Source organism: Orcinus orca, chromosome 4 (assembly GCF_937001465.1).
Source record: "Orcinus orca chromosome 4, mOrcOrc1.1, whole genome shotgun sequence".
NCBI lineage: Eukaryota > Metazoa > Chordata > Mammalia > Artiodactyla > Delphinidae > Orcinus > Orcinus orca.
This window is the reverse complement of record NC_064562.1, coordinates 80,370,939-80,388,176: the sequence shown is the minus strand read 5'-3', so window position 1 is coordinate 80,388,176 and position 17,238 is coordinate 80,370,939. Positions and strand designations below refer to the sequence as shown.

At 41.3% G+C, this 17,238-nt stretch overlaps 1 protein-coding gene, 1 non-coding gene and 1 pseudogene across 3 annotated transcripts in view; 1 reads left to right on the top strand and 2 right to left on the bottom strand.

Moving 5' to 3' along the window:
• Window positions 1-17,238, bottom strand: part of KDR (kinase insert domain receptor) — a 98,987-nt gene that overhangs the window by 12,452 nt on the left and 69,297 nt on the right. Inside the window, exon 30 of one of the 2 annotated variants that reach the window (XR_007477021.1) lies at window positions 15,505-15,609. The exons of the other annotated variant lie outside the window; for it this stretch is intronic. The gene's annotated coding sequence lies outside the window, so the exon portion shown is untranslated. The remainder of the gene's footprint in view (window positions 1-15,504; window positions 15,610-17,238) is intronic. 2 annotated transcript variants of the gene reach the window in all.
• LOC101287800 (mitochondrial-processing peptidase subunit beta-like) lies at window positions 156-1,344 on the top strand (annotated as a pseudogene).
• Window positions 8,138-8,248, bottom strand: LOC117200846 (U6 spliceosomal RNA). Its single transcript, XR_007477333.1, has one exon. It is a non-coding gene; the product is annotated as a U6 spliceosomal RNA (small nuclear RNA).

Below are 17,238 nucleotides of genomic sequence, written 5' to 3'. Positions count from 1 at the left end.
CAACAGATTGAGAAATGCACAAGCCACTATACAAGTTGCTCTGAATGTTCTTGAAACATGAGTAACATGTTTGGAAAATGAACTCAGAGTGGCCTCTGAAAACTCTGGATTGTCAATATGTACAGTGAGTCTCTGGATTGATGTTGGAATTTGACATGAAATTAAGAATAATGGAACAGCTCATTCTCTGGAACATATGAACTTCAATGTTACCAAAAAGAGATTCAAATTAGATCTGGAACTTGAAAATGAAAACATGGGTGCTCATTTCAACACCTATACCTCCAGAAAGCAGATCATGTATTATGCCAAAGAATTCTCTAAAGATTTGCCAAGAGCTGTACGCGTTCTTGCTGATATAACACAAAACAGTACATTGGCAGAAGCAGAGACTGAGCACAAATATAGAATAATCCTTAGAGAGATACACGAAATCAAAGCTAATTTACAAGAAGTTGTCTTTTTATTATCTTAATGTCATAGTTTATCAAATACTGCACTTGGATTGACAATGTGGGGACCAACTGAAAAAATCAAATCTATAAGTCATAAAGACTTAGTGGACTATATAACCACACATTATAAGAGGCCAAGAATAGTCCTTGCTATGGCTGGAGGAATCTCCTATAGTGAACAGCTTAAGTTAACAAAGTTTCCTTTTGATGACTTTTTTTTTTTTTTCCCCACACACAAAGGAAAAAGAACAACTCTGGCTCCCTGCAAATTCACAGAAAGTGAGATTTGTTTGAGGAATGACAAGATGCCTTTGACACACCTTGCAAGAGCTGTTGCAGCTGTTGGTTGGGAACATCCTGATACAATCTCTCTCATAGTTGCAAACACACTGACTGGCAACTAGGATTGCCATTTCAGAGGAGGAATGAATTTAACTAGTAAGCCAGCCTGTCTCATCTGATGTGGCAACCTCTGCCATAGCTTCCAGTCTTTCAACACTTGCTACACAGATACAGGATTGTGGGGACTCTATATGAGTTGTAAACCAGACATGGCTGCAGGCATGCTACATGTTGTTCAAAAAGAATACGTGTGACTCTGTATAAGTGTCACTGAAAGTAAAGTAGCACAAAAATTCTTCTAGAAACAAAACATGTTTTTGCAACTCTGAGGTTCAACTCCATGGTGAAGATATTGGTAGGCAAAAGTTATAATAGAAGAATTCCCATCCCTGACTTGGAAGCAGGAATTGATGCTCTAGATGCTGAGACAGTTCAAAAAGTGTGCGCCAAATATGTTTATGATAAGGGTCTAGCTATCGCTGCTGTTGGTTCCACTGAGCAAGATTTTAACTGGACTTGCAGTAACATATGCTGTTTTTGTGATTAAAATGCTCTTAGTCAAAATATTTAGAAATACTTATTAATAAAACTAATAGTGATCTGCAAGTTTTAAGCTATAAATTCTTTTTAAGAAATGAACAGGGCTTCCCTGGTGGCGCAGTGGTTGAGAATCCGCCTGCCAGTGCAGGGGACATGGGTTCGAGCCTTGGTCCGGGAGGATCCCACATGCTGCAGAGCAACTAAGCCCATGCGCCACAACTACTGAGCCTGCGCTCTAGAGCCCACGAGCCACAACTACTGAAGTCCATGTGCCACAACTACTGAAGCCCACACGCCTAGAGTCTGTGCTCCACAACAAGAGAAGCCACCACAATGAGAAGCCTGTGCCCCGCAACAAAGAGTAGCCCCTGCTCACTGCAACTAGAGAAAGCCCACATGCAGCAGTGAAGACCCAATGCAGCCAAAAATTAAATAAATGAATAAATAAATTAATTAAAAAATCTTAACTTTATAAAAAAAAGAAATGAACAAGTATTTGGAATTAAATATATTTGGAAAAGAAGACATAGGGACTATAGTTAAGATATCTAACATACACCTAATCAGAGTACAAGAAAGAGATAATAGAAAAACTGCAGAATAAGGCAATATTCAAAGAGGTGTTGACTAAGAATTTTCATGAATTTACAGAAACAGAAATCTTCAGATTTAGGAAACCCAGTGAATCCCTAGCAGAATAAATAAAAAGAAATACAAGGCTAGATAGATATATTGCAATGATACAGCAGAATACCAAAAGAAGGAGAGGAAGAAAGAAGGGGGGAGGGAGAGAAGGAAGGAGAAAAGGAAGGAAAGAGAATAAAAGAAAAAGAAAGACAATCTTAAAGACAACCAGAGAAAAACACAGATTACTGACAAAGGAACAAATTAGGTTGACATCTGATTTCCCAGTAGGCACTATGAAAATCAGAATATAATGGATTTTTTTTTTTTTTACTTTTAAAAAAAACTTTTAATTTTATATTGGAGTATAGCCAATTAACAAAGTTGTGATAGTTTCAGGTGCACAGCAAAGTGACTCAGCCATACATATACATGTATCCATTCTCCGCCAGATTCCCTTCCCATCCAGGCTGCCACATAACATTGAACAGAGTTCCCTGTGCTATTCAGTAGGTCCTTGTTGGTTATCCATTTTAAATATAGCAGTGTGTACATGTTGATCCCATACTCCCTAACTATCTCTTCCCCTCATCCTTCCCCCACCACCCAGTAACCATAAGTTCGTTCTCTAAGTCTGTGAGTCTGTTTCTGTTTTGTAAATAAGTTCATTTATATCATTTCTTTTTAGATTCCACATGTAAGGGATATCATGTGATATTTCTCTTTCTCTGTATGACTTACTTCACTCAGTATGACAATCTCTAGGTCCATCCATGTTGCTGCAAATGGCATTATTTCATTCTTTTTAATGGCTGAGTAATATTCCATTGTATATATGTACCACATCTTCCTTATCCATTCCTCTGTCAATGGACATTTAGGTTGCTTCCATGTCTTGGCTATTGTAAACAGTGCTGCAATGAACATTGGGGTATATGTATCCTTTTGGACCATGTTTTTCTCCAGATATATGCCCAGGAGTGGGATTGCATCATATGGTAGTTCTATTTTTAGTTTTTTAAGGAACCTCCATACTGAAAGATCAGAAAGAGAAATTCAAGAAACAATCCCATTTACCATTACATCAAAAAGAATAAAATACCTAGGAATAAACCTACCTAATGAGACAAAAACTCCGAAAACTATAAGACACTGATGAAAGAAATCAAAGAAGCCGCAAACAGGTGGAAAGATATATCATGTTTGTGGATTGAAAAAATCAGTATTGTCAAAATGACTATACTACACAAGGCAGTCTACAGATTCAATGCAATCCCTATTAAATTACCAATGGCATTTTCACAGAACTAGAACAAAAAAATCTTAAAATTTGTATGGAGACACAAAAGACCCCAAATAGCCAAAGCAATCTTGAGAAAGAAAAATGGAGCTGGAGGAATCAAGCTCCCTGACTTCAGACTATAAGACAAAACTATAGTCATCAAAAAAATTATGGTACTGGCACAAAAATAGAAATATAGATCAGTGGAACAGTATAAAAAGCCCAGATATAAACCCATGCACCTATGGTCAATCTATGACAAAGGAGGCAAGACTACACAATGGTGGAAAGATAGTCTCTTCAATAAATGATGCTGGGAAAACTGGCCAGCTACATGTAAAAAAATGTAATGGAATTTTTTTTTAAAGCAGAGAGGAAATAATCACCAACCTAGAGTGATATTATCATATGACACAGCAATTCCACTCCTGGGAATATATCTGAAAAAAACAAAAACAATAATTCAAAAAGATACATGCACCCCAATGTTCATAGCAGCATTATTTACACTTGCCAAAATATGGAAGCAACTTAAGTGTCCATCAACAGATGAAGGGATAAAGTTCACACACACATACACACTATGGAATACTACTCGGCTATAAAAAAGAAAAAAATTGCCATTTGCAGCAACATGGAGGGCACACATTGTACCAATAGCAGTTTCCTAGTTTTGACATTGTTCCATAGTTATGTAAGGTATAATCACTGGGGGAAACTGAATGAAGAGTATGTGGCACCTCTCTACTATTTCTGAAACTTCCTGGGACTTTATAATTTTTTCAAACTAAAAAACCTATTAAGCCCTTATTTTGCCAAGTTTTTGGCAGCAAGGATGGACAAAACAGGGCTTTAGAAAATCCTGCCACCTGGATAACTTTATAATCCTTTTGGGAGAATAGGTAAGACTCAAATATATTAAAGATAGAAATAACAACCGAAAAAAGGGTTGTAGATATATGAGTAGTGTTACGGTTACAAAGTCCTTACAGTGCCAAGACCCGAGTATTGAGTCTTTCAAATAACAATTCAAAATGCCAACTGTTGGAAAAACAGCCTTGGTTCAATGTCAAATTCATGCAGTCAAGGTAGAAAGTAGGGTATCCCCAATATTAGACCAAATGGCCTTGCCCCAGAACAGCCCTCAGTTTTCTGCAGGGAAAATCATCTATAATAGATCTTGCCACATACAACATTCATGTGCTAAGTGGCATATCTTTTCCATAGCTGATCACCACTTGCCCACCAGGCCACTTGCCAACCTGAGTAATAGGGTGTAACCCTGGGCACCAGTCCTGGTCACTAGGCCAGCTGCCCATGTTCTGGGAGGACCTCCACAGACACACAAATTATGCAGACCCTCCCCGACAGAGAGCAATCCATCACTTCTTGAGTATCGTTCCCCTCTTATTTTGGTGAGACTGATGTTACCAAGATCTCATGTTTTCCTTGACACTGAGCCATTAGAGATTTCTGTTCTTTGTTCACCCCTTTCTTTTCATAACAAATTAAAAGAAATTTATTATGAAATATTCTGTGCCTACCATGGAATATGTGTAATATATGTAAAGTCACTGGCCAGCAGAAGATTCCCAACATTAAAAATACGATTATAACTGGCTGTGTCTTCCTCCCCTTTTCCCACCCTCCTGCCTTCCCCTCAAACATAACCACTTTCCTGAATTTTGTGTTATCATCTCTTGCTTTTTAAAAATAGGAGACTACAATGTAGGCATCCCCAAACAATGGTGCTCAGCTGTGTTTGCATTTAGCATATGTGTTTTTGCTAATATGGACTGTGCTTCTTTCTCTTAACAGTCTTATACATGTCTCCTAGAGCACATACGCAAGACTTTCCACACTTCCACTTGAAGTGGAATTGCTGGGTCATAGAAATGTGATCTTTACTTGTTTTAGATAGTGCCAAGTTGTTTTCCAAAGAAATTGTACTATTTTACAACCCAACAGCAGCATATAAGATTCGGCTTTTCCACATCCTCACCAACACAGTATTATCAGACTTCATTTTTTTTTCATCTAGTAGATGTAAAATGATATCTCATTATGATGTGTTTTTTTTTTTTTTTTTTTTTTGCGGTACACAGGCCTCTCACTGTTCTGGCCTCTCCCGTTGCGGAGCACAGGCTCCGGACGCGCAGGCTCAGCGGCCATGGCTCACGGGCCCAGCCACTCCGCGGCATGTGGGATCTTCCCGGACCGGGGCACGAACCCCTGTCCCCTGCATCAGCAGGCTGACTCTCAACCACTGTGCCACCAGGGAAGCCCCATTATGATGATTTTAATGTGCATTTCCCTGATTGTTAAGAAAGTTAAGAATCTTTTGGGAATTTCCTGGAGGTCCAGTGGTTAGGACTCCATGCTTTCAAAGCTGAGGCTTTAGTCACTGGTCGGGGGAACTAAGATCCCACAAGCCATGCGACACGTCAAAAAAAAAAAAAAAAACTTTTAATATCTTGAATAGTCATCTATATTTTTTTGTGAATTACCTTATCATGTTTTTTGGATATTTTTTCACTGGGTTGCAGCCATTCTTTGATTATTCTTCATCCTAGTCCTTTGTCAGATGTGGTATCAAGATTTTCTCTGAGTTTGTGGCTTATCTTCATGATATTTTTGGCAAGCAGAAGTTATTAATTTTAATGAAGTGAAATTTATTCATTTTTCCCTTTTCGGTTTGTGCATTTGGTGACTTTCAAGTCCATAGAGAAGGAGGAATTCATTGCGAAAGGGAAAACTTTAAATCTTTTAGAATAAAGTACAGGAGAACATCTTTATGACCTTTGGGTAGAGAAGGATTTCTTAAGACCCCAAAAGTGCTAATCATAAACTATTGCTATGTTAACAAACATTTTTAATGATTGTGAGGATAAGACAGGAGGATAAGCTGAGCTCCAGCCACTGTTGTTTAATTATTTTCCCTGGAGAAAAATACTGCTCTGAGCCGCGCTGAAGGGGTGGTTTCAGAACAATAGGCTGTGGGGACAGCCAGGGCCACTGCCTCTGTCCAAATTCCCATCCTTCTCCCCCACGCACTGGCCACCACCTTCCCAGAAGGGAGGCACAGGGACCCACAGCAGTTTCTTCACCTTTAATTCTTCTTTGTTACTAGAGCTGATGGGGGTCTGTTTCCGCTAATCTTAACTGTGGCAAAATGCTCCAGGATGTCTATTCTTCTGGTTACATATGGAATTTCCTGGACTTCAGTTGATTGCTTGGGATGGGGGCTGATTAGATGCAGCTATTTCCAGGCATCCTTGCGTTTTCTTTCCTGAAAAACCATTGTGTTAGCAACATATTTTTAGGTGGGGCTACATTATTCACATACATTTTCTTTTCTTTTTCACCATACAATTTCAAAGCAAGTTTTCTTCCAAAAATAAAAAAAAGAAGTAGCATCAAGGGCTACTTTCAACAGTCCTCTTCTTTATAATACTATTTGTGTAGTCCTTGTAATCTTGTATTTCTATCATTTTTATCATTTTAAGGCCCATTTTTTTCCCTGTGCAAACTCATGAGGCTTCCCTCCCCTCTCCCCTCCTTTCCCATACATCTATTTATGGATCATTATCCCCTTCTCCATCAACACCTTCTCAGCTTAGCTGAATGCTCCAGGGAGACTTGGCTGGTGTGAGGCTCTCTCATGATGAATGGGTTTCTTTTCACTCTTCCTAATGGGCTGGCTTCCACTAAGGGCAGCTAATTTCTTTGTAGCTACTTGGAATAGGTAGATTAAGTTACCAGTATTGCCGCTTATCTCATTCTGAAATCAACAATCCAGTTCACAGGATCACCACCTACAAATCTGGGGAAACTGTTACACAGAAGCCCTAGTAATTGATTAGTGGGTACTTCCTGAAATGAATCATTTACAAGACAATGCTTTGGTTCCCAGCGTATTTGTGAGGCAATTAAGACCTAGTGAGTTGCTTATTTGTTGACTGTTGGATAATGGTCACTTTTTCCTGGTGTAATGTCTGAATCTTACCCCCATTTTCTCAGTATTCTGGCCACCATCTCTTTCTCATTTCTTTGTCCCGTGCTTCTATCTGAAACCATCTCAGGTAGATGCTTGTGAAACAGATGATCTTGAGTTTCCATCTGTCTTGGTTTGGATGGCACTGCCATGTCATGGATGTTTCGATCCCTGAAGCAAATTGTAGCCAGGATCTGCCTTCTGCCTTGCCTTCCCAGGTTCGACCAATCGTGTCAGAGGAAAAGCGAAGGGGATGCATGCGTAGAGGACAGAGCACCCTGCCTCTCCTCCTGAGACCTGGATGGCCATGGGGCATGCCATGCCGACAGAGAATGGCTGCTCTCCAGCCTGAGGGGCTGCTTGGGGCTGGAATCCTTGGTTTTCTATGCATTAGGTATTTATGACTTTGTATATTCCAGGCACAAAATTGCAGACTGTGCCTTAAAATCTGGGTGGACGGAAGTCAGATAATAATTGCTGTTCTGCACCAGGCACTTTCTGTGAACAAGATGATTCATGCTAAGAGTCTGACTTTCAGCATCATATTTAATCTTAGAAACATTGTGTGTCCTAGATGTGATCACCCACATAAGAAACCCAAGGCTAGGAGAGGTTGGGTATATTTTCTAGGTCATTCAACAAATAAGTGAAGAAATTCGATTCAAACATAGATTTATCTAACTCAGTAAGGTGCTTTTAACCACTACACTGTCCTGCCTCCCTCTTAAAAGAAATAAATGATAGGCTAGAATTACAAGGTACTAACTAAAAGGAGGTTACAGAAAGGTAGGTTCAGGGTAGGCTGGAGTAGTCAAGGGCTATAAAGCAGAAGGGAGGGGTCCGCAGAGAGCATCTAATCCCATGTTTCTCAAACTCTTTTTTTAAAGTTGTGGTAAAAAAAAAAAAATGTAACATTAAAAAATATATGGAATGTTTCATGTGTTTGCACAGGCGCCATGTTAATCTTCTCTGTATCTTTCCAATTTTAGTATATGTACTGCCAGTGAGTACTCTTAAAGTTTTTAACTTACAACCTATAACATGACATTTATTTTACATTATGACGCAGTAAATGCATGTATTTATAACTGAAACAAAATTGTACTTCACAATACTTGCCCTATTCTATGCAGTGCTCTCCACTTTTCTATTATGCTTTACATCATTCCTTAAAGATAATTCTGGTCATGGCCTCTTAAATAGACTTTATGGACTACAAATGCTGATGTAAAAACCTCAACCGATGGGGACGTTGAGGCCCGGAGATGCGTTGAGTACCTAGCGCGATGTCTTGCAAATATTAATCCCAAGTGTCTTTGCTTTATCTCCTTATGTGACCCAGCACATGCATGTAGCACCTCAGTGGCGGAGCTGGGATAGAATCCAGATTTCCTGATTCCCAGTCCAGGCTTTTTCAGTCAAGGAAAGTTTGTCAAAGGGGAGGGACTCTCCCATGGCAGGGTTTCTTCCCAGGCACTGGTAGAAATAGGAGGAAACAGAGCAGCTGTGGGACACGGACACAGCCGCCACAATGGGCCTAGTCGAATGGCACAGGGCGTTAGAACAAGGCCGTCTAATTCCAAAGACCATGCTCCTTCTGTGGTTGTCTCTCTTGTTTGCTCAGTAAAATTACCTGGGAGTAATTATCTTCAATAATACTTACGCCCAGGTGACACTTGGATCCAATAATTAAATTCAATGATTTAGGGATGAGGGTTGCCTAAAAAGCCTCCCCAGGTGATTTTACTAGAGAGATACTGGCTCAATGCAGCGTAGAAGGTATCCCTTAAAACCCTTCCGGCTTATCGTTCAGGCCTCAGCCAAAACTACCACATGTAAACTAGACAGCTAGTGGGAAGCAGCCGCATAGCACAGGGAGATCAGCTCGGTGCTTTGTGACCACCTAGAGGGGTGGGATAGGGAGGGTGGGAGGGAGAAGCAAGAGGAAGGGGATATGGGGATATATGTATATGGATAGCTGATTTACTTTGTGTTACAGCAGAAACTAACACACCATCGTAAAGCAATTATACTCCAATAAAGATGTTAAAAAAAAAAATGACCCCCTCCTAGGCCCATGGAGTCCCGACTCAAAGTCACAATAAAAAAGTAACTGCCTTTTGTACGGATACCAAGGGGGAAAGGGGTGGGTTGGGAGGAACTGGGAGACTGGGATTGACACATATACGTTATTGATACTACGTATAAAATAGACAACTGATGGGAACATACTGTAATAGCACAGGGAACTCTACCTAATGCACTGTGGTAACCTAAACGGGAGGGAAGTCCAAAAGGGACGGGATATCTGTATGTGTATGGCTGATTCCTTTTGTTGTGCAGTGGAGGCTAACACAACATTGTAAAGCAACCATATTCCAATAAGAATTTGAAAAAAAAGTAACTGCCTTTCTTTTCTAGTATTCATCTAGCACTCACAGATCCTCTCATCCTGTGTTTGTCTCCCCTGTTACATGATGCTCTGGACTGAATCCAGAGCTTATGCCTTACTTATCTTTGTATCCAAGTGTGTCACAAATATTTACAGAATGCCCTTTGCTCAGATGGCTCTTCTTCCCCAAACCACCCAGACCTCTGAGATCTACTCTGATTCAGCTGTAACTCCTAATGAGGGTGATGAAAATTCTCCCCCCCGATCAGTCCTACCTAGGACAAAAAGGGCACTCGCTCTAGGAGCTGCAGAATCCTGACTGGTGAAAACAGACGCTAAAGGCAGTGAGACTGCAGCATCCCTTCTCATGTGGCTGGGCTTTCTCTCCCACGCATTCCCCTCCAGCCATCTCCTCCAGATTTTCAGATTTCTGACAAGGCAGTGTGGTCCAGTGTTCAGAACCCTGGACAGGAAGTGGGAAAGACGGACTTCCTGTCCTGGTCATGACCGTCAGTGTGTCCTGCAATAGGCCCTCACTTTTCCGTTTTGTTAGCTGGGAATGACCACGTTCCAAACTCAATTGTCACCCTCTGCTCCCTTTCCCCTTGGGGATTATATAAGAACTCTTATATATGAAAACAAGCTTTGTTCAGGTCCTTGAGCTTTTCTGAGGGCAGCCTTGTATAAATATAAGATACCTTTTGTTATTGTTTGCAGCCCAGGGGATTTGCGGAAAGAAGTTGAGAGCCAGTGATGCTCGTTTTTATAGGCAGAAAATAGCTGCTGGAAAAACAACCTGGTGTGTAGAGCACAATGTTCTTATCGAGCAGACAGAATTATCTTTCCCAGGCCGTCATGAACACAAAACACCTGGTGCACACGTTTCCTGCCCCTTCGCATATTTTGAAAGAAAGAGACCTTTACTCTGACCTGTCAAGCAGTGATCTTCATGAACTTCTGTCCACAGACCACGACAGTTATCTTGGCTTGCCGCTGTACAGTTAAATGGTAAACACAGCTGATCGTCACTCATAGGGCATCTTCTCCACATATCACTCAGATCTTATCAGATCCACACATGTGTTTCTTCTTCCTTAAAATACAGCCCCTGGATGGGCTAAGAGTCAGGGCCTTCCTGACACATCCACCCAACACTGAATTGGGTGCTGTTGAGAAGATAGGAAACTTGAAGACTTGATCCTGACCTGGCCATGGATTAAAATCTTTGAAGGGAAAAAAAATAAATAAATCCACTAAAAACATTTAGAGAACCATACAAATCTATTCGTAGTAAGACTCACTCCCTACTTTAAAGACTCAGGTGTTTAAAGAAGGTAGAAATCAGTGTGGAAAATCTCCCTGGAAGATGAGGATGCAATATACATGGAAGGTGCTTAATAATGTCAGTTAAGTGAACAAAAGAAACTGGAATTGGGCCTTGAATGACAAAAAGCGTTTGAAATGGTGGACGAAGGGGCAAATAACCATACTGGGAAAGCCAGAGTTTAAGGATTGACTTTGGAGTGAAGCTGATTGACCTGGGTATGCCACTCACAAACTGTGATTCTGAGCATGTCACATAAGCTCTCTAGACTTTACTTTCCTCTTCCATTATAAGTCAGTACTAACAATATCTCTATCATAGGTTTGGGGAAGAATTAAATGAGATTAATGTAGGCAAAGTTCTTAGCCCAATGCCGGGCATATGGTAACTGTTAAACGTTTATTTATTGTTATTGTTGTTATTAGTACTAGGGAAAATATAAACAAAGACAGGAATTGCTCAGTCTGAAAATCTGAAAATATTTTCCCCTTAATAAAATAATCAGAATACTTGGCATTAAGTGATACTGATGTAAATTTGAGCAGCCAGCGCCTGCCTATTGCAGTGTTGGAAAGAAAATGTATATTTATGGCTCCCTCAAGCTCTGACCTTCTGCCTCTTCCCTTTCTTTCAGCACCCTTCCCCATCCCCACTACCCCCATATCCCCACGGCACCACAGAGAGCCCACAATCCCTCCTCTTTGCCCTCTTCTCCCTGCCAATAACCACCTTCTCTCCTAGCCTGGTGAGAGACTGGTGAGTCATAAGGATGGACATGCAACTGTAGCCTTTCAGGCAATGATGACAGGCTATGGGTTCTGGGGACGGAGATTCCCTTGAATATTTCTTGATGCTATCAAGTCAAATATAGACAGCTAACCACCTCTAACACAAGAAGTGCTCAGCAGGAGAATTTTGAGTTCCTTTAGAGATCAAATTTTCAAGAGAGAAAAACTTAGGAATTCTTCATTCTCCTCCTTGAAGAGACATGGATTGGACCACAGCACCATAGCTAAGCCATGATGTCACAGGTCATTAGGGCTGTCCGTAGCTGCACTCAAGAGCCTGATGCAGGCATCTGCTTGTTGAGCTGTGAGCTCCAACTTCTCTCCCTGCCCAGTGTTGACCATCATATTCCTACTGAAATGGTCTTGGCCTCACTCCCAGGTTCATAAGGCTCTCTTGGCTTCAAATTACCTACAGTATAAAAGCCAAACTTCTCATCCTGGCAGATAATCCATCCCCTTCACCTCCATCCACTGCCTTCTTCTCTGTCTTCTCCTCATCTCCTGCCGTGATAAACTTCTCCCAAGTGCGCCCCTCAACACCACACGCTTTCAGGTCATTGTCCTTTGATCCGAACCCTTTCCCTAATCTTCACCTAGTCAACTCCTGCTCATTCTACCAGAACCAACTCCAATATCATTTCCAAAGTCAAAACCATCATCTCTTCACCAGCCTTTGGATTCTATAGTTCTTTGTTCTGGGTTGCTTGGACTCCAAAAGTTTAGCATATAGTAGATGCTTAAGAAATATTTCTTGAAAGAATAAATGAGTTCTGACTTCAATAACAGCGTTTATTATGACGTATGATAATTGCCCTACTTACTTGTTGGTTTACAGGCCGTTTATAGGCCGTGAATTTCTCAAAAGAATAAGGTGAAGGGAAATTGTGTCTTTTATATCTGTATTCTAGGACCCTAGTACAGTGACTCATAAGGTAGGCTTTAAGTCGAAGTGTGACGAATTTAAAAATTTCTAATATATTTTTTGCAAAAATAATTTTTTCTCATTAGGCATTCTTTCTTTTATGATTTGGCTACCCTCCTCTCTTAATGTTGAGTTGAGGAAAGGGATAGGGAGATGTTTCCAGAATATAGCTGAGAATATGAAAAGCAGGAAAGCAGGGGAAGCCTGCATTAGGTTAGAGTCTCTGGAATCAGAGGCTGAGTCTCATGCAAGTGCTGTCAGGGACATCTTGTAAAAGAGCGAGGGAAGCAAGACAGGGGCATGGGCGAAACAAAGCGAGATGTGGATTCGGCTACAGTCCAGCCTCAGCCCAATCCCGTGGGAAGTTCCGGGACAAGGGACAAGGATGGCCTCAGAGAATTACCCCACCTGGAGGCAAAGAGGTTGGGATTTTATACCCCTGAATTAGTAGTTGGCTGCAACCATGCCAGAGGTAGGGGGATACCTCCCAGGCATTTCTGCATGGAACAGCTCCTGTGGACCGAGAGTGAGTCTTCAGGGAAGGGTCCAGCTGCAAGCATTGGTCATCAACACTCACAGCAGCTGAGTGACAAGAGAACTAGTCTAGGAAAGGGATCTGAGCAGCACAACAAAAGCTCCTACCCTACCCCTAAAAATAAAGATGATAGAAAGTGCTTACTCCTAGGAGGATTATGCAAACCTTTATTTAAAACCTATCTCCTCCTACTTCATCAACAAGTCTATCTGGACCAGTTGCTCACTCCTTAACAGATTAGAAACAGCAAGATAGAAGAGGGTGCAGAGACTGTTAAAGGTAAGCGCAGGGCTTCCCTGGTGGCGCAGTGGTTGAGAGTCTGCCTGCTAATGCAGGGGACACGGGTTCGAGCCCTGGTCTGGGAGGATCCCACATGCCACGGAGCAACTGGGCCCGTGAGCCACGGCTGCTGAGCCTGCGCGTCTGGAGCCTGTGCTCCGCAACGGGAGAGGCTGCGATAGTAAGAGGCGCGCCCGCGCACCGCGACGAGGAGTGGCCCCCACTTGCCACAACTAGAGAAAGCCCTCGCGCAGAAACGAACACCCAACACAGCAAAAATAAATAAATTAATATATAAACTCCTACCCCCAACATCTTCAAACAAAAAAACCACAAAACCACAGCTTTAAAAAAAAAACAAAAAAAGCCCACAGCCTACTTCCAAAGGCACACCCACATTAAAAGAAAAAAAAAAAAAGGTAAGTGCACCAATAGAAGCCAAAAAGAAACAAGAACGCCAAAAAGCACAGCAGTGTGGAACCTTGTAGTGTAGTGCCCTGGAGCGTCGTAAATTAAAGTCTAAAAAAACTGAGATTGACAATGATGCCCTAAGTCAACGATGCCCTAAGTTAACGATGCCTTAAACAAGTTGTGTTTTGCATTCTATGTTTAAAAACACGGGGTGATGTGCCAAGTCATTTTAAAAGATTTCATTCGAAATTTGGAAGCTTAAGGGATGTGAATAATTACACGGACATTTTATTTTTGCAGATTATCTTCTTCCCTGCCAGCCCCTGAATAAGTGAGGTGTTACTGAACTACATCTTGGAAAACATCTGACCTCCAGGAGCCGTTGAAACTCCTTGGATAGTAGCACAACTTCAGACTTGTTTAAACGTTCTGACAGTTCTGATGCCACCTGGCACATGTGATTACATAATCAGAGCTGATAGAAACCTCTGATCACCACATATACACACAGTCTGATTATAGAGCAAGCTCTAGCCAGGCATCAGACACGTGGGGCTCAAGTTCCTCCACTGTCATTAACATCTGTATGATCCTAAACAAGTCATTTGTCTTCTCTGATCTCAGTGTCTTTGCTGTAAAGGAGAAATAATCATAGTTATCATATTACTATTAATATTACATTACACCGATATATGATATGTAGTATGTTATTTTATTATATTAACAATATTATTATGTCTCATCAGCCTGCTATGAGGAGTCAATGAGATAATGTTTGTGAAATTGCTTTGCAAGGGGTGAAAAATAATTAAAATGGAGTATTTGGAAAAGTAAATACTCTTTCATTCCTTTCTTCTTTCTGATGCAATTTTTGACAGTTTTGTAAACCCATAAAACCGGCAGAATACACACGGACACCATCTCCCATCGATTTATTCTGTCCCAGCTCTCCACCACTTGGCCTCCTAGGCCACCCTCCCGGTGGCCAGCCTGTACTCCCATTTCTAGCTCCAGTTTCAGAATGACTGCCTTTGGAGAATGGGGTTTCTCAGGAAGAGTATTGCACAATCAGAAAACGTTGATCTGCCAAGGCTGTAACATTTTTTTCCTGGAGCCTTTTCAGGAATGTGTCACAGGAGGTGGGGGAGATGGGCCATGGAACAGAGAGTACTAGGCACCAGCCACCAGGTAATAAAATGTCCAAGCATTCCTTTTCAAAATCTAATGAAGACATCAATCTTCATTAAGTCAAAGGGTCTGGGGTCCACAGCGGTGAGATTCACTGAGCCGCTTCAAAAAGCAGGAGGAACAATGACCAAAATGCAGGCCATAGAGCAAGAGACAGTGAATTCTAGAACTCGATGATGTCTGTTTTCAACAAGGGTTGAATGTGCCAATAGCTATTATCACTAAACATGAGCCCTGAGCTCAGTGTGATGCCAGAGCCAGCTTGCACCAAATCAAGAGAGCCAGTTCTTCATGGCTCTTCCCAACCCCATGCTCGGGGATGTCAGGTTGGGAGCGTGTAATCAACCCAGGTGGCAGTATTTACACCACGGAAACCAGCAGGTGCCACCAATAGGATCCCCCACTCCCCACCCAGAGAGCCAGCTTACCGGCACACCAGTGCTTAAGCTTGTATCCAAATGTCAACAAAACGTCTGGAATCCTGAAATAGCTTTCAGAAGAGCAATGTTGTTCCTGAATTTCCGTGTGAACCACTGGAGGGAAAAAGTTTGTGTATATAAATATAACAAATCCTTTGCTTTCAGATCCCAAATCACCTTCCTCATATAGCCTCTCTTTTCCTTCAGGCTGAATGTGGAGAGTGGCTACCACTGAACTGAGAAAAACCTGAGTCACCGTTACATCCTTGGCATTGTCCACTTGATTGTTTTTTTCCATGAGTGTTTCCCAGGCTCTAACCTCCATCAGTACAGAGGACCGATGGGACAGCAATTATTCTGCAGGGAGTACACCCTCAGAGCTTGAGGGATCCTGTAGAAAAGCAGGGGCAAGATGCTGCTCTCTGCTTGGAGGGAGTTTGCAAAACAGATTGGATTCAACTGAAAGAGGCCAACCTTAGGAGGAGAACATAATTTTCTTCTTTCCATACCAAACCATAGGATTAATGAAGAATCAAGGGGAATAAAAATGCAAACATGCACAATATTCACTTCCACAGACTTTTCTTTCACTAATGTCTTTGTGGCTGTAGCTGGTGATTTGCACCACTCCTTCCCATAACTTACCTAGAGGCTGAAAGGAAAAGGAGTGGGGAAGAAATTAGCATTTACAGAGCACCAACTCGCTATCAGGTCCTAGAGTGTCTTATCTAGTTAACACAGCAACCATGCAAGGAAGTACTATTACTTCCATTTTTTCAGAGAAGGAAAGGTAAGAATTATCTAAGGTTACCCAGCTAATGGGTTTGGGAGCAGGAATTTAAATACTGGTCTCTGACTTTAGATTTTGAGCTCTTTCCACACTTTCTACTACTGTATTGACCCATGGAAAAACAAAGCCCAACTGTGGAACCAGTTCTGGAGACACAGGTGCAGGCTGAGTCTGGTCCCTTGGGGCTGGCTTTCCACAAGGATACACATTGGATTGTCTAATGAGGGAAAGCTAACAGACATTCAGGTGCAGGACTTGCCATTTCTCAGGGGCAGTTTTGAGACAAACACCAATTCTTTGTTGTCATGCTCATTGAAGATGTAAAATAGGAGAAGAGCATGGGAATCAGAGACAAATGCTGGACAAGGTTTTTAAGAATTTTTTTTTCAAGCTCCTCTGTTCTATAGCCTAAGTAGCCAACTACTCCCAACTTAGCCTCAAATTACCACCTATGTTCTTTAAAGAAAAAAAGAAAAGAATGTCTTTTCCAGTAATTTTACACTGGGAGAAATACATGATGGTCTTACCTATAGACTTGGCATTGGCAATTGTGCATCATTTTGTGTCATATCGCAGGCTAAGGAATGTGACACACTCCCTTTGGTTTCCTGCGATACACCCCAACAAAGGACTTTGTTTTTTCAGGTTTCAGTGATAAATATGTTACTGATACTCATACTTTAAATTCATAGAGTATACCAAGTCACAACTCAGTGAGGTTAACAGACAGTTTTCTTTTTAGATTTTGGATGAAGTGGCAAAGAGATACTCCATTGATTTCTGCACACTACACCTTTACACACTTGAAAACAATAATTTATGCTTCCTCTAAATCTTCTTTTCGCCTTTTCGCAATGATCTCATTTAATAGGCTTTTTATATTTTGGATTATGCAAATAATAGATATTCAAAAGTTAAATAATGAAAAAATTCTAATGTAAAATGATATAAAA